A 13,448-nucleotide genomic window follows, 5' to 3' on the forward strand; every position below is an offset into this window, starting at 1 on the left:
AATTCACTACCACAAGGTCTCATGATGGCCACTAGTTTAACAGTACAATCATATACATGTCTACTCAGAAGTAGGCTCCCTTCAGTTTAACAGGACTTACTCCCAGGCAAGTGTGGCCTTAGCTAGACCTAAGGTTTATCCTAGGATTGCCCCGGGGTCGTCCCTGCCTGCTCCCAGGATATCCTGTGTGTCATTTACATGAACAGGGATGACCCCGGGACGATCCCGGGATAAACCTTAGGTCTAGCTATGGCCTGTGTATAGGATTGCAGCCTCAATTACTTTTGAGGAAGTTTAGATAAGTTCATGGCGATCCATTACTAGCAGCCATGATAGCAAAATTGAACTTCAGTGTGGAGAATCCCCAACGCTAGGGGGCATCCCAACATGAAGAGGCCATCTGGGTGGGTGGCAACTGTTAGGAACAGAATATTGGACTAGGTGGGCCTTTGATCTGATCCAGCAGAACTTTTGCTATGTTCACAATTAGAAATGGACAACAGTGGAGAGTGTGCTGTGTAGGTATAGGGGAGGAATGTGTTTCATTCAGATTTTAACGTGAAGTTACTTAATTTAACATTTCAAACCAAGATGTGAGCCAAACCTCAGTTATCTTTTGAAAGTCACATTTCTCTGAATTTTGCAATGGAGTTCTCCAGTCAACAAATCCATACAAAAGTGTGTATATTAGAGAAAATAACTTTCAAAATGCATTATATTAGGAAAATTGCTTGCAAAAAAAGTGTATATTAGGCAAAAGTGCATTTATTCAGAGAAATGCACATAAAAATCTATACAAATGTCCATGCAGATGTTTTTATACAAAATAAAATAAAATAAAAGTTCAGGACAAACTAAGTTTAAGATTGGGGGGGGGGGAGAAACAGAGAGAAACAGAAACTGACAGATTTGTCTATTCCTTGTTGCTATGACACATAGACCCTGTTCAGATGACACACTAAGCCACAGTGGTTAAGCATTGAGCTAAACATTATGGCTTAGTGTGTCATGTGAACCATGACTTGGGCCATGGCTAGATGCGGGGGTAGGAGGGCGACGATCTTGTGATTTTATGATTGTGAGATCGTTGCCCTGGTTTACACCCAGCGTGCAACACCAGGGGTGCCATTTTGGGGTTTTTAAAAAAGGAAAATGAGTGCAGGAGCACTCAAATGAAAGGTAAGTTTTGTTTTTGGTTTTTTAAAAGAACAACTTGCCCTCCCTCCACCCCACCCACAATGGGAACAGAGCTCCTGAGGCACTCTGTGCCCCGTGCCCGGCTCCTTGCAAGGAGCTGGGACAACCCGCGACGCCCAACCACATGTTCCGCGGTCTCGGGATCCTCCTGAGACTGTGGAAAAATCAGGCTAGAAGGATAGGGCCATATCCCTGTGAAAGGGGGGGGGGAATCATCCCTCCCTGCTCCCGGGATTCCCTGTGCTAGGGTGACCATATGAAAAGGAGAACAGGGCTCCTGTATCTTTAACAGTTGCATAGAAAAGGGAATCTCAGCAAGTGTCATTTGTCACACCTGGTGAAATTCCCTCTTCATCACCAGTTAAAGCTGCAGGAGCTATACTGCAGCTATACTGTGACCAGATTTAAAAGAGGGCAGGGCACCTGCAGCTTTAACTGTTTTGATGAAGAGGAAATTTCACCAGGTTCCCCATATATACAAATGACACCTGCTGAAATTCCCTTTTCAATACAACTGTTAAAGATACAGGAGCCCTGTCCTCCTTTTCATATGGTCATCCTAGCCTGTGCGTCATGTGAACGCACAGGGACAATCCCGGGACGATCCCTGGGATAAGCCCTCGTCTAGCCATGGCCTCAGTGTGCCATGTGAACCATTCTCAACCATGGTGACTACATAACCACAGTTTAAACACGCTCAGTAATCCTGTGAAAGGGTTAGAGGCCTAACCATGACTTAGCGTGTTGTCTGAACAGGCCCATCGATGTGGCTGCTTTTAAACTATGTATGGTGAACATATTAATGTGAGGATTTTATTCCAGAGAGCATTTGGCCTCTTCAATTTTTTATTTTTTGTTTATGATTTTGTATTTTATTAGGAACATAGGAAACTGCCTTTTAACAAATCAGACCATTTGGCCCATCTAGTCCAGTCTTTTCTACAGTCTGTACTGACTTGAAGTGGTTCCCCCAAGGTTTCAGATACTGATATTTTGCAGCCCTGCCTAGTCGTTCTCCGAATTAAAGCTGGGACTACTGTATGCAAATAATTTAAGCAAATAAATAAATAAATAAATAAATAAATAAATAAATAAATGGATTTGGGGAGGTGCAATATTTAGGCTTCAATGCAATGCACACTTACCTGGGTGTAAGTCACCTTGAACATAATGGGGCTTTCTTCTGATTAAGCATGAGTAGGACTACACTTTTAGCTTGCTTTTCTAAAACGTAAGATGGCTAGCAAAATCAAAAAGTAAAACAAATAGTTCAGCAATGACATCAGCAAGCCCAATACATGAAAACAGCATCGGCCATTAAAAGTGCATCAACACCAACACAATGTGTAACAACATCAATGGCCAATACTTTTTTCGAAACTTAATAGATATTCCAACTGCTAGAAGCAGCCATAAGCGAGGATAAACTTCGCACCATCCGGGACAGCGTCCCAGAGTCTCGCGGGTATTGATAGAAAAGAGGCTACTGCTCAGGGCAGATGTTGCTATCTCTGCCTAATCTGCAACGCTCAGGGCCTGTTACAATTTTCATACTGTTCTACACGAAGCAATAACATACATGTAGGATGACCATATGAAAAGGAGGACAGGGCTCCTGTATCTTTAACCGTTGTATTGAAAAGGGAATTTCAGCAGGGGTCATTTGTATATATGGAGAACCTGGTGAAATTCCCACTTCATCCCAACAGTTAAAGCTGCAGGTGCCATTCCCTCTTTTAAATCTGGTCACGCTAGTATAGCTCCTGCAGCTTTAACTGTTGTGATGAAGAGGGAATTTCACCAGGTTCTCCATATATACAAATGACACCTGCTGAAATTCCCTTTTCTATGCAACTGTTAAAGATACAGGAGCCCTGTCCTCCTTTTCATATGGTCACCCTAATACATGTAAAACGTAAGAATTTAAAATGAATGCAATCATATATTTAAAAAATACATCAAATTTAATCAGCAGTCATGTCAATGACTTAGACCTTGTTTTCACTCCTGTGATAAATTTGCACACACTTTTCAGGGGCTTCCACTCAAGGCGAGAGGGAAGATGCTTGGGAATTCTGAGACAAGAGGTAGAAATAATAAAACTGCCGTTATCACATTAACTTTATAAAAATCTATGGTGCAATCATCTTTTATTGGAGTATTAACATGCCTGTGGTTTCAGAAAGGAAACAATTCAGAACGTTGGCTGATATGATTTACTCGCAGAAATAAAACTACCATCCCAAAGTTACCGAGGTGTCTCAGCTCCAGCGCTGCAGTGGGCCTTGTAGTTCATAGCCAGAATCAGATCGGAAGTGATCTGGAAGAGTTTGGGGCTATTCAGCCTGTGGGATGACAGAATCAGCAGGAGCTTATCTCTGTCAATGTTCTCAGGAGGAAGAAAGCAGGAGGTGAGTTACTTCTGATCAGCTGCTAGCTTTGAGTAGGGTGACCATATGAAAAGGAGGACAGGGCTCCTGTATCTTTAACAGTTGTATGGAAAAGGGAATTTCTGCAGATGTCATTTGTATATATGATTTCCTCTTCATCACAACAGTTAAAGCTGCCCTCTTTTAAATCTGGTCGCTCTAGTATAGCTCCTCCAGCTTTAACTGTTGTGATGAAGAAGGAATTTCACCAGGTTCTCCATATATACAAAGGACACCTGCTGAAATTCCCTTTTCTATGCAACTGTTAAAGACACAGGAGCCCTGCCGTCCTTTTCATGTGGTCACCCTAGCTTTGACAGTTACAAGCCCAAATGGGATTTTCACCCATTTACAAGAAGGAAGGAAGGCTTTGCATAAAATATCATCTATCATTTAATGTAAACTATAATAGCAAACTATGGGAACACATTCTGGGGAGGAAACATAGCAATAGCTTAGTACTAGCAGTTATGCTTTGCATGCAGAAAGTCCCAAGTCCAGTTCCTGCCATCTGCAGGATTGGGTGTTTGCCTTTTTGTTTGGGGTGTGTGTGCGTATGAGAGAGAGAGAGAGAGAGAGAGAGAGAGAGAGAGAGAGAGATTAGGAGGGGGATTGGGTAGCAGGGGATGGTAAAGGCTTCTATCCAGATTCTGGAAAGCCCCAACTAGAGCCGGATGAGAATTTTGTTTCCATTCAGATTTAATAAGAATTAACCAGAATTTGTAAATCTCTCCATATTTGGGACATAAAAAGAGGTTGAGATTAAACAAAATTTAATGTCGGGGAAACTGAAACTCACAGATTCTTCATTCCAGGCCCATGACTTTCAGTGCTTTGCTCTTAAATGCTTGGCTTTGAATCCCTGTGTATTCAACCATGTTAGTGCTTAATTGAGGTTGCCACCTCTTTTTTCCTGACTGGCTTGTCATCTTTAACAGCCATAAGGCAGGCCAGTATAATATGGTCCTCCCCATGCTAGGAATAGAGGTACCTATTGAATTTGGCTGGGGCTAATCTGTGAGAATTTTGTTTCAGTTGATTTTTATGAAGAATTTACCAAAATTTGCATACCTCATATTTAGGAGAGAAAGAATTTGAAATTAAAAAAAACCAATGTAGGCGAAAGTGAATCCGACAGGTTCATCCATCCCTAAGTCCCTAGATAATGCTGGGCTGAATGGACAAATACTCTGACCTGGTATAAGGCAGTTTCCTAACAAAGGGATCAGAGGTTATTTAGATATAACTCCTGTAACATTTTTTTTAAAAAATGTTTCTTTTTTAAAAGTAAACTCAAATGATATAGAAATGGAAGGGTTAGCATAGTACTGAAGTTGTAGGACCTGGTGGAGTCACAACCATTTAACATTGTTGGAGATGCAGCCCGGTTCAAGTGCCTCAGGAGAAGAGCAGCTAATGAGTAGGCTTTGATTCTCCAGCCTTGAATGGTTTTTGTTCCTCTAGAGAGTTTGGCCTATAATTTAGAAAATATGGGAATGGCAGATTTCTAAATGTAAGATGGCAGGAATCATATACTCCTAAATGTAAGATGGAAATTATATTAATACATCAGAATGTGACCCAAGCTATACCAGATTCTTCATACCATTGAATCTTTGGACTACACCCCCATTCTCAGGGCTTGTCTTGATGAGGGGTTTGCCCCAGGGTGGATTAGGAGTGGCGGCAGGTCATCTATATGAAGCAGCCACCATCGTGAATCCATCCAGGGGCAAACACCCAAAGCCCTGCTTTTAAAAGGTCGGTTACTTACCATAACTTTTTCCTGTCAGCAAGGCGCAGAGTTGCATTTGCTGTCTGTCGCCTTGCTCTGGTGTTGTGCCAGAGACATGTCCCAGCCAATAGCAACCCCTGGTTGGACACCATGGCTGGACCTGGTTGGACTGCTGGACTGCCTCTGTGCCTCCATGGACTGTCAGGTAGCATCATGTCATAAATATAGTGACTTGTCAAGCAAGGTATCAATCTATCTAGGTATAACCCACTTCCTGAATAAATAAATATGTAGTGATGTCTGTTTTCCTCCTAAAAAGGCACCTAAGCTGCTACTAATTGATCAACCAATCATCCCCCTCCTCATCCCCCAAAAGGTGAGCCGCAGAGAGCCTATGCAGTTTGCACACCTAAAACCTTTGTTTGCAAACACCTGTCATGGTTGTAGTAAAGAAAGAAAGAAATTTCAGAGTTCAGACCAGACTGGTCCTTTCCAGATGTGTTGGATTATAGTTCCCATTATCCCCAGCCAGCATGAGCATTGGGGTCCTGCTGGTTGGAGTGACGGAAGTTGAAATCTAAGACATCTGGAGAGCTCCAGGTTGGAGAACGCTGTTTTAGACCATAGCACAACATGTCTGCATCACTATAACCATTCCTTTACAGCTGAAAATGTAAAACTGAATAGATTTGAAAATGAGAGTGTTTCACCAGATTTCCCCCGCCCCACATGTTCCTTCATAGCAAGAGTTCATCAGCTTTGATAAAAGAAAAACCAAAACATGGTTCAGCTTCTTTATGCAGCTACTTTTTAAAAAAATAAATGAATTTGAATAATCAATAAAACTGGGAAAATTTAGGGTTATTTATGCCTTTCAAATATCATAATCTCAAGGGCAAAGAAGCAGAATACCGAGCAGAGACCGGTCCCCTGACATCAACTGTGTTTGGCAGATGGTGCTGTCAGTTCCATTCTGTGTTTATTCTATTGTGCATGCGGTAGCATATTTTAAAATGTACAAGCTCATGTATTATCTATGGGTTAAAAGCATGCAACACAAGCGGGACTATATCACAGGAGTTAAACTTCTGTAAACAACTAGCAGCGGTTGTGTAAATGCTATTTTCTTGACATAAATAACAGAAACATATGGCCAGAGACAGGAAGTGGGTGATACCTAGATAGATTGATATCTTGCTCGACAAGTCACTATATTTATGACATGATGCTGCCTGACAGTGAAAGAGGAGGGGAGGCAGGCTAATGACTTTTTCATGAACTCTCTGACAATGTACATTTGACCACTGAATAGCTTTGCGCAACAAACTGATTCACTGCTCTGCTGTTAAATGGGTTCCACTGTAATGAAGAAAATATTGCACTTTCGATGCAGGGGATCCAGCTGATCTTTTCCATCTTCCTTCAGGTAATCTCTCCCTTTTAACATCGTCAGTCATTTTAACAAGAATAACCAGGTTGCGTTAGGCCGCAGCCTTTGCTGAAGGTACATGCTGAATCCGCTGTTTCAAAATGGACCCTTAAACCCTCAGTTGACATTCATTTACCATGCAAGTAAAGGCAGACACACATTTTATTCAGCAGCTGGCTTTTCGTATGTGGCAAGTGAAGGTGACAGACATACAGGTGTACAGGCATTATCAAATGCACATGGATGCATGTCTAGGAATCCTGATTGGGCCAGAGACCCAAGCGAGTGTGTGGGTAACTCAAGAGGCCTGTTTCATGTGTGTATGACATCCCCACTTGGTGTATTCGCTGCAACAAATACATTCGTAGTGTGGGCCTGGACCCACAGAATGAGTATGTGGTTTGTATGTGATTTACTTCAAAGTAAATAATATGAAAGCTGCAGTCCTGTACACACTTACCTGAGAGTAAGTCCCACTGAATACAATGTAGACATTGAACTGTAAGATGGGGAAAGGTGTAGTTTTGCCTACAGCAAAATCCAAGGCCATTTGGAAGTTCTTTGCTCTGAGAAACAACACCACCACCATCTGAGGCATATTGAGAAAGACCTAGTAAGGCTAGTGGAATTACTCAAGGTGGGTTCACACACGCCTTGCCATTACATTTCAATTAAAGCAAACTTTGGGGCATATTTACTTGAGCAAAAATTGAGAAATTTTGGGAGGCGAAGAGCTTTAATATACCTAGTGATACTTCTTAGGGGGATTTGCACATTCCTACAACTACTGCAAGGTATTCTGATCCCAAAACATGGAAATTATTATTTGCATCTCTAGAGTGCAGCTCATTGTGCCCTGTCAGGGTTATTGATAACAGTAGGTCTTAACCTATGGAATGTGATGGCTTGGTGAATGGCTTGGAGGTAGAATGGAGAACTCAGGTAAGTTGGCTGAAGAGTAGTGCTGAGTCAAAACTATTCCCTTATTTTGCAGAAGTACTAATAATGCCTCCAAATGGTTTTGACAGTTTTTTCAGCACTTCTTGAAAAAACATTTACTTAGCCATGAAATTGCCCCCATTTGCCTTCAGTGACGTAATCGCACAGCCAAATCCGTCTGCCTACATGGCTTCATAACACCATCTCATTCACTGCTTGATCCCAGATTGGGTGGCATCACCCATGTGATTCATTTGTGCTATTTATTTATTTATATTTATATTAGCATTTATAGGTTTCTTCCCACCCGTAGGCCTTTAAAGTGGCTCACAATATTGGAACAAGTAAGAAAGAAAAGGAAAAACTGGCGCATGCACTAGCCAGTAACGTTTCATAAAACAGTCTATCAAATACCAGTTTAACAACTTTTGTTCCTGAAAAAACAAATAGAAAGGTTTGGCACTGCAACAAGCTTCACCTTAGTGACTAATTTTCCACCGAAGTCCTCCCTAGCAAAAGTCATCAACACCAATTAAACTATTTGTATTCCCAAGTGACGTCAGTTATTTCTTTCTATTTCAATCCCAGACTGCTCATTCTAGAAGTGTCGATCTTTGTAAGCTAAAATGAATCATTATAACCACTTTACATGCAATCGTTCAGGGAATTGTGGAAAGCATTAACATTATATTGAAACTGCATTTCAGAAATGTGAGCAATTTCCTTTCATTTCAAGTGTTCTGTATGCTAAAGGTGGTGCGCTGCAACTGTTAGAGAAAAAGGACACCCTATTAGTCTTACATTACTCTTGTATGTCCTGTTACATACATTTCCCAGAGTTGGCACTCAGTTTTCATTGGGAACGAATAGCACAAGTCCTTCTCCTCTCCATCATGCATATAACATTTAGGGTTGTATGTAGTTGTTAGTCCTACTTAGATTGGACCCATTGAAATGAATGGGACTTAAGCTAGACTCATATTAGATGCAACCTTCTGTCTGCATCCAGTACTCTAGATGAACTTATGACCCTATGGAGGGCCAATTCATATGATCTCTCCCTTCACTCCCACCCTTTTCTGAAGAAAAATCATAAGAACCAGGCAGAATGAATTTGGATATTTTGGGTGCAAACTCCTCTAAGAAGTTCATCAGTGAAAACCTGATGAATGAATGAGAATTAGGGATGTGCTCCGCTTCTAATCAGACCGGCGAATTAGAAGCGGAGCGGGGTGCTTCGCTTCCCCTTAAAACGGAGGCGAAGAGGATTGGGGGGCCGGCAGAGCGTTGCGAAGAGGATCAAGGTGAAGGCGAATCCTTCGCCTCGATCCGGAGCTCCGCCGGAAAGGTAAGTGGGGTTTACCAGGCCCTGCCGCTGTCGCTGTCGCCCATGCAGGGCCCGGTAACCCCCCCTCCCTCTTCTCCCTTACCTGCGTCCATCCGCGGTCCCTCGGCTTTTTCAATTGAGCCCACGGCTCAACCAGGAAGTCTAGGTTGCACTTGCGGCTCAGACTTCCTGGTTGAGCCGTGGGCTCAATTGAAGAAGCCGAGGGACCGCAGATGGATGCAGGTAAGGCCCCCCTCCCCCATGGTCCCTTACCGGGCTCTGCAGGTAAGGGAGAGGAGGGAGGGGGCCGTCACCGCATGGGCCCGGTAAACCCCCCTCCCTCCTATCCCTTACCTGCGTCCATCCGCGGTCCCTCGGCTTCTTCAATTGAGCCTGCGGCTCAACCAGACTTCCTGGTTGAGCCGTGGGCTCAATTGAAGAAGCCGAGGGACCGCGGACGGACGCAGGTAAGGCCCCTCCTCCCCCTTGGTCCCTTACCAGGCTCTGCAGGTAAGGGAGAGGAGGGAGGGGGCTTTACCTGGTGCCACTCCCGTCCATTGCGGAGCTCCGATTCGGAGCCGGAGCTCCGTGGCGAAGAGGAGCGGACTATGGGCAGAGCGGTGTGGAGCGGAGCAGGCCGTTCCGAAATTTTTGGATCGGCCTGCGGGGCGGATCGAGGGGTCCGTGCACACCCCTAATGAGAATGTCTCAAGGGCATGTCTACCCATAGAATTGTAGTTCCAGTAGATAAGTAGAAGGTGCACAGTGTTTTAAGTGGAAAACCAACATTCACATCCCAATCAATGTCAAAGAGTGAAGAAAAGGTGTGAGAGAATTAACCTTCAAGCGCTTTGGATAGACTGAGAAAGTAGTCTAATGAATAATATGCAACTCAAACATAAAAAGCAGGATAAAATAATACCAAGGGTATGCTCTGATATTGCCTTCCTTACGTTTTGGGGTGCCTATTACATTATATGCAGTGTAATATATTATGTAGTTGATCAAGGATATGAACTAGAGCAGGGATGAGCAACCTCCAGATATTCTGGACTACAACTCCCAACAGGCCAAGCTAACATAGTCAAGGATAATGGAAACTGTAGTCCAAAACATCGGGAGGGCCATAAGTTGCCTACTCCCGAACTAGAGCTTGGCCGGATCTACACTAGTCTTATATCGTTGCTAGTGTCCCTTTCTAACGTGGTTCTCTGTATCGGTTCTCTGTATCACGGGACACACTAGCGTGACTTACGTTTCGCTGCAGTGGAACTTCAGGGCACATTGTTCAATTGTTTCCGTTGTTCTCCCTCTTCTGTGAGAGCTGCTGGGTTTGCTCCGCCCACTGCTTGCCTCATTCCTAGCTGGAAGGGCAATAGTCATAAGCACACACAAACCTCCTCCCAAAACATCTTAATGCAAGTCCCAGGGCATTGCCTGAATGCATAGGAGCCAGCCACTTTGCTGAAGCTAAGCAGGGCTGGGTCTGGTCAGAGTTTGGATGGGAAACCAAAGTGAAAAGTTTTAGCAGCAGCCCCATTTAAGCCCCGCTGGTCAAGAGTTTTGGACTTTGGACCCTTGTTAATTTTCCTGCAGGGAGCTACAGCGATCCTTTGAGCGCTCCTCAGCTCCTTTGCAAAGAGGGGGGAAATGTTTTTTTAAAAAAGTCATAAAAAATCAACCAATGACCCAATTTGATTCAAATTTGGTATTTGAATTACTGTGCCAGTTTTGGTGTCTTTATCTATAAAGCTTACGCAGATGTAAGCATTTGTTTAAAATCCTGCTCCTGCACCCACAGCAGCAGCTGGGGCAAATCTTTTGCAAAAGGAGCACAATTAACGCTGGATGCATGGGACTACTTCACAATCAAAGCAGATTCTAAGGTGGAAAACGTCTGAGTCCTTTGCATGCAACTGTCAGTGATTGCACAGTATAACGCTGGTGTGATTTATCTGCTGTAGCAGATAAGATAGCAAACGGGGCGAAGGAAGGAAGAACAGGAAGTGGGTGGAGCAAACCCAGCAGCTCTGAGAAAGAGAGAGGAAAATTACTGGTAGAACGAGGCACATGAATCTGTAGCCGCGCTGGAACTAAGAAATAGAACCTGTAAGTACAACTCATTTGCAACGTTGGAGACACAGGGTCACGTGACGCTGTGCGTCACAGTAACCCATTCAAAACATTACAATAACATCAGTGTAGATTCCCACCTTAACTGATTTTTTTGCAATTTTTGATCTGAGTGCATGAATAGACAAAGAAATTTCAGTATGGGTGTTTTTAAATTTTTTATTTAAGGACGCACAGCCGTGCGTCCTTAGTTAAGGTGCGACAGGAACGCATGCATTCTACCATTATAATGGGGTAACTGGTGGGTTAGTTATTCTAATGTTCATAACACTGAGGCCACAGCTAGACCTAAGGTTTATCCCTGGATCGTCCAGGGGTCGAACATGTTCATCTAGGTGACACACAGGGGATCCAGTGCTCAGGCAGGGGTGAAGCCTGGATGATCCCAGGATAAACCAGAGGTCTAGCTGTGGCCTGAGTTAAAGCAGCAAACAGCAGCAGATGTAAATTTCTATGATCTCTGTGTGTGTATGTGGCAATTCCCTCCATGTGATCACACCCTGCCACAAGGAAGCTATGGAACTGAATGGAAGTGAAGTTTTAGTTCATAAGCAGGCCTGGCTTCCCTTGAGGGCAGAGAGTTTTGCACCCCGAAGTCTGAGAAGCAGACTCAGCCTGGTTCTTGCCTCCCTTTTGAGAGAAGAAGAGTCCTCTTTTCTCTTTTGGAACGTGTTTTCCTTTGGCTTTGAGACTATTTTGGGCTACCTTTTCCCAAGGCCAGTTTCTCGGACCCAGGCAGGATCTACACGACTGCTTTAAAACAGTTTATAGCATAAAATGAGCTATAATAATTAACGGAGTAAACTGTAACTTGTTCTATTATAGAATATTTTCCTTTATCATCTTGTGTGCTTCCCGGATTAATCAGGGATTTTTAATTCCAGTAGAACAGTTTTTCAGGTTGTCTCCAAATACAGACACAGAACATGCTTCCTTTTCATGAGGCAGTGATAAAAAGCTTTTATCTCTGGACAATGGCTATTGAAAACTTCAAATAACTATCATCAAAGCATAACTTCTGGGGCTCATTTATTAATTTAAAAAGTGGGTTCAACACATAACACTAGCTTTGATTTTATATTGGATGTCAACATGGTGTAACATCCTGACTATCACCGGCTTGGCTGTCAACTGTATAATATCTGGTCATCCGTTACACAAAGCCATGAAATTCACTAAACAAAAAACCTATGATTTACAAAACAACGTTAAGGCTCTGGAGCTTTCAACCAAGCACCAAAAGCAGGGAAATTGGGTGTTAAGGCTCACAAGCCTTAATGCCACATTCTCCCTAAGGAGGCAGAAAGTGCCACTGAAATTCTCATTCTCCCAAAGCAGATAAACCATGAGGACAGGATGGAGACTAGGATATGCAGAGGTGACTGTGGGGTTGTGGAAAACTGATGACAAACAACTTAGAGCCACCTACTTGAAGTGGAACTACAAATCCCATCATTGCAAGTCAGGATGCCCCATGGTCAGGAATGCTGGGCCTTGGGTGGATCCACTGTGGTGGCTGGCTGGTCATCTATATGATGCAGCCACCATCACAAAGCCACCCAAGGAAAGAACACCAAAGCTCTGGTTTAAAAAAGTTGGGGACTTACTGTGACTTTTTCATGCCACGGAGGTGCAGACCTGCATCCCCCATCTGTTGCCATCCTCCAGCTTTGCGCTGGAGGTGTATCCCCCACCAATGGCAAACCCTGATTGGTCACTGAGCAGGGGGAGGGGGTGGTACAGTGAGTCGAATGTCTGCTGAACCGCCTTCGCACCTCCATGGAGCTTCCCGTAAAGAAAGAAATAATACAAAAGTTTAAAATAAAATTAATCGCAGGGCGCATCGGGACAGTGGGGAGGTGGCGGTCTGTCTCCGCGCCTCCCTATAACTACAACACTGCACAGTTAGAGAGAAAGAAAAATGAGTACGCTGGTCTTCCTCTCCTCAAAGAGCAGCATGGGACAGGAGGGGTGGCGGCTTGCCTCTGCCACTCCCTATAACTGCCACACTGCACAGTTAAAGTTTAATGGGGTTTTTGTTAAAAAAAATTGAGCAACCTGGTCCTCCTAAAAGAGCTGTGCAGACGTATAGGGGATAAGAGGGGTGACGGTCTGCCTCCACGTCTCCCTGCGCTGCAGTTAAAGATGAAGGTTGGGGGGGGGGGGGTTTGAGCAGAAATATGGAGGGAAAGGCATCGTAAACTCATGATGGAGGAGGCAAACTCCAGTGCTCAAGAAAGAAAGAAAAAATACTCTGTT

The sequence above is a fragment of the Elgaria multicarinata genome, chromosome 7 (assembly GCF_023053635.1).
Source record: "Elgaria multicarinata webbii isolate HBS135686 ecotype San Diego chromosome 7, rElgMul1.1.pri, whole genome shotgun sequence".
Lineage (NCBI taxonomy): Eukaryota > Metazoa > Chordata > Lepidosauria > Squamata > Anguidae > Elgaria > Elgaria multicarinata.